The sequence below is a fragment of the Poecile atricapillus genome, chromosome 1 (assembly GCF_030490865.1).
Source record: "Poecile atricapillus isolate bPoeAtr1 chromosome 1, bPoeAtr1.hap1, whole genome shotgun sequence".
NCBI classification, from domain to species: Eukaryota; Metazoa; Chordata; class Aves; order Passeriformes; family Paridae; genus Poecile; species Poecile atricapillus.
Genome location: NC_081249.1, coordinates 171038311 through 171051182, shown reverse-complemented (window position 1 = coordinate 171051182; position 12872 = coordinate 171038311). Strand labels below are relative to the sequence as shown.

Sequence of the window (12872 nt, the reverse complement as noted above, 5' to 3'; positions counted from 1 at the left end):
TCCTTTTAAACTGAAACCTAGTGATGGGGGCTGCCTCCACTGCACAACAGAACCAACCTGTAATTACAGAGAAAAACAAGAAAGCACATGCAGAACAGAAAACAAAAAGCATGTTTCTTTCTTTTACCTGCTGATGCACTCACTCATCTGAAGGCTTAAATTCTATTTCTGGAACATACAGACCAAGACCAGCAATGCAGCTGCACTGCTCAAGTAAAAAGCAACATCTCCATGTCATAATTACCAAAGCATTCTCTTGGGTCCTCAGCAGTTCCCAAGGTGTCCATCAGTTCACAGGGAAAGCAAACAGCAGCACAGCTCTGTCTCCTGGGATAGTGAGCACTGCTCCTCACCTGCAACTAGACTCTTCTGGTCAGTTTTGACTCTGCTGTACTTACATGGACTTCACCATCTTTATCCACACACAGATACAAGTCCTCACCTTCCATGAGCTGGCAAGCTGCACTCCTGAATTGCCTTGGTAAAAAACTATAGCCAGAAAAATACGGGATTTGTGGTCTGCCTTGGGTCTTCCACTCAAATCTCAAGAGCAAGTACAGCTCTTCCTACAGTGTTAAACATCTGGAAATCATGCTGGAGCAAGCTTAATCTGCTACTTTGCAAGATGGCCCTACAGAGCTCAGAACCCTTGAAGCTAGTCTTACAAGCTAAGGTAGCACCATAAAACCCATTGCCTTGATTCAGATAGGAACATAATGGCAAAGAAGCTTCAGTAACTCTTTTCTAATGCTGTGTCTCCACATGGTACCAGGAAGAATCTCAATACAGTAATCTGAAACACAAAACTCACAGTGCACATTAGAAAAAAAAAAACTTCAAACAAAATAAAATAACCACACAAGAAATAAAATACTAATAAAAAACATAGACCAGTTAAAGGATTAATTAGGAAAAGAAATCCTTGCAGCAGTAACAAACAGCTGTGTTTCAGCCTATAGTCCAGCCCCTGATCTAGGCCTTTGGTGAACGAGAAAAAGAAGATGAAAGTAGGCAGAACCCCACTCCACACCTGAAAGACTCCTATTTCTGTAATGGGGACGTGTCTTTCTACAGTGCTCTGCCCACAGACAAAGTCCCCTGTATGACATATTGGCTTCCCAGACTTCACATCTCCAGCCCAACTATCCACAAGCCTGAGTACACACCAGAGACAGCCCTGAAGCCTTCTGTCCTTAGACAGCTACCAGAAACAATTACTTCTGGGCAGATTGCAGGCAGTGGTTACTGATTTAACATGTGTAACACTCCAGTATCTATTTCCCCCATGCATTTATTTCTCCCTCATTTGGTATCAGCAGTAGATCAGTTTTACCAGTTACAATGCTGAAAATTCATCAGCCTGATTTCAATTCTCATACTGCCTGCTTTTCCAAGGTTAGTTTGGATTGTCCAACTGGTTCTGCCACAGTCATAGCAAAGCTGTAATACTGTCAAAGAGGACTGATTGACCACAGTGGGTTTCTGCAGAAAGAATGACCCCCAGCCACCACTTACCCTGGTTAGTGAAAACAGATTAATACCCTACATCATCTTAGAACACTGGAAGCTGAACTCTTCTGCATTTATTTACAGCCATTATACACTAGCCTCTTTACTCTTGCAGTGAAGATCTGGATAAGTAGAGTAGCTATAGGGAAACAGTCAGAAACCCCAAAAGTCACTTGTATCCAAACATTAAAGCTTTCTTAAAAGCATTTCTATTTACAGGAAAATGAGTAGAGACCAGAAGAACAGAGACATCAGTTTAAGGAATGCATCATATGGGCCCAGGGAGCTCTAACAGGGAATAAGGCCATACAGAAACATTATTAAAACACTCACTAAATGCTCTTCTTTCTATTTTACTTAATGTATGTAACACTTGGCAATAGGCTCTGATGCTTGAGCCCTGGTAGCTGACTACAACATTAAGATATTGGTACATCTTTATTTGGCCTTCCCACCTCTTCCTTGGAATTTGCTATGCTTGCAGTAGTGAAAAAAAAACCAACAAAACAAACCCAAACCTAAAATCATGACGAAATCATGACTGGGTTTTCTACGGCTCACAACATCATATAGCATAAAACTCGTGTTCAGCAGTGATTTAAACACTAGGTTTAAATGTAAAAAGTGAGTTCCAGTACTCCGCAGCTCTGGACCTACTCTGAGTGATGGAGATACACAATTTCATTTTGGTGTCAGTAACACCATCAAGCCTGACACATTGCATCTGATCTTAACATCACGCTCTAGCATTTCATTTAATAACTCAGGACAGCCATCCATATTTATTATCAAGAGCTTTCCTGTGCATCAATAAAATCTTGCACAGGTGCATATACTCCTTTCTCAAAAGATACCTGTACAAATAAAATCCTTCATTTACGAAAAATCTCATGTTTGATCATTTATTTACTACCTTTTTTTTTTTTTGTAAGCAGAAATACACCATCTCACTCATTTTTGATGGGTGTATCACAACCCTGCTCTTATCACTCCTTAGGCCTCCCCTCACTACCTTCTTCATGTAAAAATAAACAAGACACAACCTCAATACACTAAAGTTTGTTGTCATTTCTTCCCTGCCCTGACTCCATCCTCTCTGATCAACATGCCAGTGGGATACGCTGTTGGATGCCATTCTGGCTGTAGGAGCAACAATTATTCATCAATCTGGGTCCAAGCACAGCAAAATGCAGTAGTAAATCCTGTTAATTGCCAAATCTTAGCCTGTGAACAGAGTTAGTCTCCAAACTACTTGAAAGTCAAGGTAGGAGGGAAGAAGCAAGGCTAGGTTTTGTTCATTTTTATGTATCTACTAAGACAGTGCAGAATACTATTAGCCTTCTCTCTATACAATCCTAGACAATGCCAGAATCAGGGCTTTCTATTCAAGGTGACCAAGCCCAGCTTTCTTCTTTCCTGATTCGTTTCCACCTTTGGCTTTGGCCTCACTCACCAAGACAATCACGTAACTAAGGAATGACACATTCGTATGGCTGGACAACATCTTAGCTGCTATCTTTTAATTGCCCCTTTAAGGGTTATTATTAGCCAGCTCTAACCTATTATTAGCAAACTGATAAAACACTTCATGCTCAAGTTCTCTCACAAAACAATTTGCCCATTTTTCCAGTTATCACACGGAGTTATTCCAAAATAAATGACTAAGGCAAAGAAGAATCATCCCCCTGCCTATTAATTGAACTTGTTATATTTTGAGCAACTAACAGCATTTAACAATCACACATTTTATTCCTGGCCAAGGTTAGAAAACCAACAAAGATTTTTGCAAACTTCTCTATTTCTCTTTCTGAAAACAGAAAATTGCATGTGACACTCACTGGCTCTCTCACACTTCAACAGCTGTTAAACTCAGGTCAAGTCTGTTAAGCTAGGCTTCCAGCTGCTAGATCTGAAATTGTTTGAAATTTCTTCCTCTAAGAAGTGGATTTTTGCTATGCTATGTCTTCTTCAAAAGAAAGAAAAAAAGATTAGTCTCAGTTACTCATGAAAAAATGCATCTCTTGCATTTCTTGCTCAGTGCTTTTTAATGCTACTAAACCTTTTTTGCTAGATGGTTATAGTTACCTTGATTCTGTAAATCATACTAAAAATGCTTCTACCTGTAATGAAAAGAGAGCCCAATGTGACTAACTTGATTGCTCTTGGCCAACACCATTTCTAAAAATGAAGTTTGGGGTTTTTTCCTACTTACAGCTCTGTGGTGTGGAAGAATTCAAAGACCTCAGCAACCTCGTTCTGCTATCTTTGAAGCAATCCTACTAGCAAGGAGTACTTAACAAATTCCCTTTTAATTCAGTTTGAATCTCAGCTCTAACTACTGCACAGAGAGTCAAGGGTCTAATCACAGATGTTTAGTACTATTCCAGATGCCAAGTCCTGTGTAGAACTGGCAGATAAAGAGTATAGCCATATGGAAGATCTCATACTTTTTGAGCATCAACTTCACACCGCAGGGGACAACCTGCAGCATTTAAGATGGTACTCAGTACCTCTGTGTGTAGGCACCATCTTTGTTCCCTTAGGTTTTTCTAAAGTCAGTAGTCAGTCAAGGCTTAAGCAAAAAAAATACCATCATAATGTGTTTAAGTTAAAACACAGCTCTTTAAAATAAAATACTAGCAGACAGGGTAAAAGAGATCATAGGAACTCAAAAGATTCACAGGAGCCTTTTTGCTGTAATAGTCAGACTTTTAAATCAAATTTAAATTTTAAAATCAAATATTTCTTAAGACTGCAGTTCTTTAATGCTACAGTATCCCCATCTACATAGCAGCAGGGCATGAACATAACAGAGTCAACACTTGAACAGATGAGAGCTACAACAGAGGCAGCTGCTAAAATCACCCACACAAAAAGCATATGATTGATTCCTTCCATACCTCCTTCCCATGATGACAGCCTGTCTTTTTAGTATTTTATCTAATCACTTCAAACTGAAAAAGCCCCCATACCTTAGCAAGTATTCCTGCCTTTGAAAAGTTTTTTTTTTAATAAAGAGAAGACCTTAAAAAGAAAAATACAGACATGGAAATAGTCCTAATGTGCTTCTATTAGGTATATAAATATTTCAATCCCAGCAGCACCACCTAATGGAGACCTCACCAATTTTCCCCTTTCTTTACCATGACAAATATTTAAGTTTGGAGGTGTTAACAACTGGTACTTTAGCACATGGCCTAATTATTACCCTACAAAATCTGATTAGCTACAAGAGAAGCCAAACCATTTCTCCATAGACAATCACAGTCCTTTTACCTGCACACACCCACATTACATTCATACAGAAATTTCTCAAGTACACAAGACATTGGTTTAACCAGGAGATAAGATTTTAGGAAGATTTTGGTTAGAAATTTAGAAAAAAGCCCCAAACAACAAGAATTGTACAGCAGTGTCAGCTACCTTAGACATGTTTCAACTTGCCCTCAGAAAGGAAAACAGAGATGTCACTACCTCTGAAGTGTACAGAACATTGACAAACCCCAACCTAAGATGAAGTTATGCATTCCCAGACAGCTTCAGGCTGCAATTCTGCTACAAAACACCCCATGGGAGATGTGCAGCAATTTATTGTAAGCATCAATAAAGTGTGCAGCATGATGCCTGTTGTAAATGTCCATCATTTATCTCTTGCCAACAGACATGACAGAACTCACGTATAACTGGATACATAAGGAGTTGGTTTTTTCCTCACTGCCTTTTGTCCTCCGTGTTCGTTATATAAATCACAACACTGTAAGTAAGGGTTCAACTACTTTGAACTTTTCCAATTAACTCAGCATACGGACACTTGTTCTGGAATAACTGCCTTTTTATGTATGGCTCAGAGGACTTTCAAAGTCTGTCTGCCCAAGCTCATCTCAAAACAGTCAACTAATATACTGAGAGCTCATATGGAAAAAAAACACACAACAAAAACACCACCAAAATCTTAGTCATTAATTCTGCAAAATTATGGCATCATACTCTGGCTATATGCACTAAAAGCTTTATTTACACAAACAGGCTAATTCCAAGCTTCTTCCTCATTTCTTTTGAGTCTCCTCTGCAAAAAAATACAGAATGCAGTGGGTAGATACTTAGTTGCTTGTCCCAAATCTGTCTTTAAAAAGCAAACAAAAGCACACACAAAACCAAACAAATAAAAAAAAAAAACCAACACAACAACAATAAAAAAACCCCAAACACCAACTAAACCACAGAAACTACCAAAAGAGTAAATCCCCCAAAATTCCCTCAAAATCTTACAGGCTAAAATACTGAAAGTTGCATGTCTAAATAATTCTTTTCAGAATGAAAGTGCAGTTCTCAGGAATTTGCAAGAAGGAAAGAGGAATAGGGGAAATTTATGGTGCCAGCCAGTGAAAAATATCTGATAAAATTCAATACTCAAATAACAATAAACTTGTTTTATCTTCCTGCAGAGACTGCAAGAGAATTCTTCTGTTCATGCTCAAAACCACACAGCTACAAAAACCACCTGCCAAACAGTATGAGCAACACAACAGTATCTACTAGCTGGACTACAGCATAGGATTCATTGGCATTCCCATCACATATTGACACCATGGGTGAGTAGTGAGATGAATTTGCTAATCTGAACTATAGCATGCTCAGGGTCTGTAGATAGAAACATGATTCAACTCCTGACAGAGAACAGGATACTACTGCCTTCAAGGGATACTGCATATCATTAACAGAGAAGAGGACAGTGTAAAGGATGGAATAAGAGCAAGTACAGAATCACAGGCGTGTACTTCAGACAACAGTAGGGTACATTGCAGTGTATCTTTGGTGACCTGGAAGAGAAAAGCATGTTCATTCACCTGGAGTGGGAGGTGGGGCAGAGAGGGAATCACAGAAGCAGGTAGCTACAGAGAGGTCAAAGAAAAGTGGATTTTGCAGATAGAAATTACCTGCCAGAGTGTGAAAATAACTACAATCCTGGAGATGGGTATTTAATGAGAAAAACAACTATGTAAATGGCAGTAAAGGGGAGAATGCAGTTACTTTGCTCAAGTGCAAGGATGAAACCACCCTGCAATAAAAGTCATCCATTAGCAACTAAAATTGCAAGAAATCTGATTGAAAACAGGTCAAAATAAGTCACTTCTAAGGATCAGAAGAACCAACTGGAAAAATTAATAGCATTTATACTGTTTGGATAAACAAGATGGAAGAGAAGCACAGCACGGACAGGAGCAATCCATTGGTAACTGAAGAGCTTAAATGCAGAAAGAGGAGTTACTTGGGATGGTTTGAAGGAGATTAAAATAAGAACAAGTTAAATGAAAATTATGAAGTTAGACTTCCTGTGCAAAAATCAAGACTTACATCTGATTAATTCACAAGCCTCAACACAGAAAGCAACCCAACCTCACAAGGTTCCTCTCTGTGTAAAGACACAGAGTGGGCACAGGCAATCTGGTACAGCACCATTATAAAAACATCTAATAATTGTTCTAATTATCTGCCTCTCACATGTACAGAGATGAGCATACAAAACAAAATCCTTTCACATTGCTAAAATTTGGTTTATGAGCTGGGCTTTGCTGTTACAAAGTGGCACAAGTATCACAAAAGCTGGCTTCATAAAGTAAGCAAAAAAAAAAAGTTACTTTTCTAGAACATTCAAAGGAGAAAGCCGGGAACAAGTACAAGCACGGGAACAAATACCACTGAAAAAATTCTGTCCTGTACACAAAGCTTCATAGAGCCCTGTATGTTTGCTGTGGGCATCAATGGAAGAGTGAAGCAAGGGCTGTTTCCTGTCACAGACGCTGACGGTGCAGGATGGCACAGCTCTGCAGGGGAGGCAGGACTGGATGCCTCCACACAGCACTTGTAATTCACTCACTTTATCAACAGATGACGCTTGCACTGCCCTGCTGGGTCTCAGCACCTCATCATTTTTATGTCCTCAGATCATAGGAAAGTACCGCTATTCCCATGTTATTACAGACCAGGAAAATGGCCTGTATATGGAGCAAGAAGCTAAGACACAAAATAAGCCACTAGCTGCATCCAAGTTATTTCCAGAACTCCCAGCCAACTACAACCTAAACCTATGCAACACCCAAGTAAGTCCCTCCTTTCTTCCCCAGCATATATTCCACACTTAAGAAAACATCCTGACAAGGCTGATAACCTCAGGAAGAACATCAATTTCAAACGCACGAGAAAAAAATAAATGAAACAACAGTGGATGAAGCATCAGCAGACTCTAAGTCTTTACTCATCCAAGTAATCCTAAATGAAGTCCTAACCACTTGACTGAGACATCATGATTCCTCTCACTCTCTTTCTTAGGCACACTAAGTTTTGATTTTTCCTGGCATGGCAAAAAGTTTCAAGAGAAGGAAGTGACACTACTCTTAACTGGCCTGTGGCTTGATGATGAGAATACTCCCCAGGGAAGTAGGAAACTTGGACTGGAATCCCCCTCCTGCCCCTGGGACTCGGACATGATGTCACATCACCCAGCACTGCAACATCAGAGCCCCTTGTTGGTCTGGCCCTAATGGAAAGGCCCACAGCACAGACATCTACAGAACGAGAGAAAACCAAAGCCCAGGCTCCAGGCTCCTGGTTTCACACTGCTGTCTGCAGTGGACCATCTTCTCTTTCTTGACAGATGTCAAAGCTTGCAGGAACAAAGTGGCAGCCAGGAAGGCACTTATCTTACACTAGCATCTGCAACACCCTTTTCAAGGTAGATGAAATCCATATTACTTGTTTTCCCAGACACCTAAGAAACATGCAAAGACTCACGGCATTTTGAGCTTGTCTTCAGTGCACATATCTTACTTTATCTACAAAAACATGTTTTTCACATTAACACAGAAACCAAAACATGACAAAGGTCCAGTATTACCCCAAATGTTAAGTTTTTCTAATTATGAGCTACCATACAGTCATCACTAATACAAATAAAATGGAAGATTCATGACCTCTTGCACAAATATTTTTGAGAAGCATTTACTGTTTGTGTGTGAAGAGATTCACTTCAAAACATTTAAATTACTACAGAACTAGTAGCAACTTTTATCATGGCAAATAATCTACAGAATGTTTCCTCTACAAATCAGAGAAAACTATTTTACAAATCAACATTTTATGAAACTGTGTAAAATAATACCAGAACTACAAAATATTCCAACTTAAGGCTTTCCTGCTATGCCCACTAAGGTTCTAATGCCTGCAAATTGCAAAAATTTAAATCTTGTTGTTTCAGTACAAGGAGTGAGCAGGAGATGGAAGCCATCACACACATACAATATCGAACTTCTGCACACACAAACATGTCAAGACTTCACTTCCCAGGCTGCCTTGACTAGATGAACAGCAGAACTTGAAATTCTACTAAAATCACATTTTATACATGCAGAGTAAAGCAGCGGGGAAGAACAACGGCGTGGAATCAAAGGCTTAACATTTTTTGGGGGGTGGAGAGGATTAGTGACCTACAGTTGTTGTATATAATTTTAGAGACTCTCGTCCTGTTAACCTAGTTACAAAGCTAACAGTCAGTAGCAATTGAAGTCACAGTGGCAATAATATTTTTCTATCAAGGCTCCAGAAGAGAAGATCTACATGAAGAAAACAAACACTCCCTCAAAGACTGTGTAAATATCTCTCCCTCTCACACATATACACAGAATTCTCAATACCTTTTGCTTCATTTCTTGTTAAGTTCTAAGATGTTTCCACTGGATACTTTCCTTACTTCCCTTAGATATCCTAAAAGAGTTTTTTGCATTTATTTCCTTTTCTCTCCTTCCCCATTACAAAAAGAGAGAGAGAACACATCTTCCTACATTATGGGCACCTAACAATAGTTAACTGTAAGTTGACTCCCCTTTTTCTCTCAATTCTCTAGTCCTTTCTCCTGCTGTAAGAAAAAAAGACAGAAAAAAAAAAGAAACATTTGTGATTTGTCAAAATTAAATACCTATCCATTTATGAGGGCATGGGCTTCCAGCAGGCTGAGCTGGGAAACCAGTTATATTCTCTCTGCCAGCCCTTTCCTAATGTAGTTCCTACAGCACCACTTCATCACCACAGGTTAAAAAGTTTAAGATAAAACCTAGTGCAACTACTGCACTCCTACAATCACACCTTTATTCTTCTGCACAAAACCACACAACTCTCCCTCCCTTGGCTTCTTCTCCCCATACCTTATTTTGAAATCTCCAGTTTCTCCCACCACTTCTGATGTTCCTGAGCCAGACACCAAAAATTCAAGGAGGTTTCAAATACAAGCATTCTATTCAGAAAGTATCCACAGGTTAAAACAAATAAACAAACAAACACAAACTTAAGCCTTGGCAATTCTTTAAAGGAACTGTGCACCAGTGTACAGATACCTGAAACAAATGTGCAATGAACAATCTTCATACATCATAAGATGCAGCATCTTCAACTAAAAAACACTATCATAATAAAAAATTCTAATGAAATCCACTAACTACATCATCTAAGATATAAGAGATCAGAATGTTTTATTTTTACAGTATTTATTCATACAAGGCCAGTTTAGGGTATAGGAGCAGATTTAAGTCATTCCTATTTTTAAATTGCCTTTTCATCTGAAAAAGAACTATGATCAGCTCCTTATCAATCAAAAATGAAGGTTTTTGGCTTTTTGTATTTTCAGCATTGCCATACCTACTACAGAACAGCTGGATTTCGGTACTAAAAAGCCAATCCTCTTCCCTCCTTAAGTGTTCATTATGGACAAGATCAATGTAAAGATCTAAAATATAACATGATCCCAAGATCATTTAAAAGACAAACTGTATTAACATGGACAAGTAAGACTTCATAAATAATCTTTGGTCACTGATGCTAACTACTGCCATCTTACTGAGTTTTCCCAGGTATCAACAGAAAATATGCTTACATGACACGCGAATTCTCTGAATCCATGCAAGAATGGCTTCTCAAAATTCGTATCACCCAACTTAATTGAAGGAGGACTTTGGGAAAGCCTAAAGACTGAGTCATTAATTTGCTTTGATACTGAATGCAATTTATGATTCTATATTCTAGGTCCAGCTATTATTAGAACTGCCTCACCAAGTCACATTTCAGTAAAACACCTACCATTCTTGTGCTGGAACAACCCAACTTTTATAACCCCCTAGTGCCGCCTGCTTGCAATGCCCAAGCTCATGATACATCGATGTTTCCATTACCAAGCTCTATGACAAGGGGTTTCCCAGTGCAGCCATAAAAAACTGGTTCCGTCCAAATGTTCAAGTATTTCTTACCTCAAATGAACAGCCTTCTCCCCGACCACCACAAACAGCATTTGGACCTTAATCCACGTGTGGTAGAAGCCAATGGCTCATTTAAGAGGACAACATGCAGTACATGCTATGGTCTCCCCAGTTCTGAACAACCATCAGTGGAGCCTTTTAATCCAGGCTTCTAGGCAAGTCAATAGCCATTTTAAATGCAGATTTTTACTAACTACTTCAAATTGTACTATTTCGTTTGTCTAAGCTACTGCTAAGTAGCAGTACTATTTCGTTTGTCTAAGGTACTGCTGGTACACCTTTGCATCATGCACTGAACTCCTTTTCAGTCTATGAATGCAAGCTCAGAATAGTGCTCATTAATGCTACATGCATCCTACGGGACAAATCAGCAAGGAAAAACACACCATTCTACTCAAGAAATAGAAAACATAAATCGCAATATACAGTATATAAAGCTCAGGTCTCAACAAGCTAGAGAAGTCACAGACCCAAAGAGACAGCGTATTTGAAATTGTATCATTGGAACGTCCCACATTTTACTACTACAGAAACAGCAGAAGAGGAAAGATGCCCTAATGCGTGGTAAAGATCCACGCAGAGGAGCACATACAGTCTGTCACGTCACACACAAGCTCCGATGGGCAGAACATGAGATTATGCCTCTTAACATTAATACAATTTCTCCCGGTTTTCTGCGGTAATTCAGATCTTGGGCACTCAAAGAAACAAATAAATCAAGACGTAAATGCCTTACCTTCCTATTTTACAAGCCACTGCAGTTCTCAGATTATGAGTCAGTCATAGGTTAATCTGCAGAGGAATGACTCAGTATAAACTTTTAAACATTCATTATTTTTTCTAACCTACAACACGGCGATTCATTCAACGGGCTAAAACGCGGCGTCGCGAATCAGCGCATGAAATGAATGGTGTGAAAACAAAACACTTTTCTTTCCGCTCACGGCAGGCAGACGGGCATAGCGCAGCGCCGGTGCAGGCAGGCGGACTTTGCGAAAATACAACTCCTTCCGCGCCGATGCGGGGCAGCTCCGGCGGCTCCGTGCGCAGCCCCATGGCCGGGGAGCGGCGGGGGCTCCGCCGCAGCGGCAGCCGGGGGGACGCGCAGCCGGGACCGCGCTCCGCGCCAGGCGCGGCGCTGCCGGCAATGCCCCTTTAAAGGCCGTCGGCCCGCCCCCAGCACTGCATATGGAGGGAGCCAGGAGCGAGCGAGCCTTCTGCATTCAAACGACACATCAAACGCCGCAAGCACCGCCGCGGCTCCCGGCTCCGCTCCGGCCTCGCCTCCCTCCGCTCCCCGCACAGGCACACACGCCGCGGGGAACGGGGCGGAGAGCGAGAGGAGCAGGGGAGGGAAGGGGGAGGCAGGAATAAGTAAGCGAAAAGGGGCACCTGCAAAGCCCTGGAGTGCGAGTGCGTCCGGGCAGGAGAGTCCGCGCCGGCCCGCCGCAGGCTGATCTATCCCCGGGCACCGGCCGCCGCCGAGGTCCCGGCACGGGCTGCGGCTGCAGCGCGCTCGGCCCCTGCTTGCCAGCAGATGCCCCGGTGAGCGCCGTGCCCCCGCCGGAGCGCCCCCGGCTCCCGCCGCCCGCCCGGCCCCGTCCCCCTGCGCGGAGCGCCCGAGCGCGGGCAGGCGAGCGCGGCCGGTGCCGGAGCCCCGCGCGGGAGCCGCCGCCACGGCGGCAGCGAAGCTCCCGCCCTCCCTCCTCCTCCTCCACCGCCGCCGCCGCGCAGCCGAGCCCAGCCGAGCCCCGAGGCCGCCCTACCTGCGAGCGTGTGCGCGGAGCGGAGCGGGGCGGCGGGCGGCAGCTGGAGCCGGGCGAAGGCGACCGCCAGCCCGGCGGAAAGTCCCGACCGCTGTGTGCCGTCTCCCCCCGCCCCGCACTTCCTCTCCCGCCCGCTCGGGCTGGAAATCCCCGGCGAAGCCCGCTGCTCTCCCGGCTCCTCCCAATCACCGAGGGCGGGCCCGGCACAGCCGCTCAGCGCGCAGGCGGCAGCCGGGGGCCGGGCTTGCCCTGGCCGCTGGCCCCGGCTGCACCTGATGCTGCTGTCACCCCCCTC

General features: G+C 42.4%; 1 protein-coding gene across 5 annotated transcripts in view; it reads right to left on the bottom strand.

Annotated features, from left to right (window-relative positions):
• The window catches only part of TRAF3 (TNF receptor associated factor 3), a 69711-nt gene extending 56967 nt beyond the window's left edge, over positions 1 to 12744 (bottom strand). For 3 of the 5 annotated variants that reach the window (XM_058854306.1, XM_058854324.1, XM_058854332.1), the window contains exons 1-2: positions 12578 to 12744; positions 11548 to 11603 (exon numbers count right to left, since the gene is read on the bottom strand). The gene's annotated coding sequence lies outside the window, so the exon portion shown is untranslated. Of the gene's footprint in view, positions 1 to 11547; positions 11604 to 12203; positions 12328 to 12577 lie in introns of those variants that run through there. The other 2 variants (XM_058854349.1, XM_058854357.1) reach the window with 2 other exon arrangements.
• Positions 12745 to 12872: the final 128 nt, after the last annotated feature.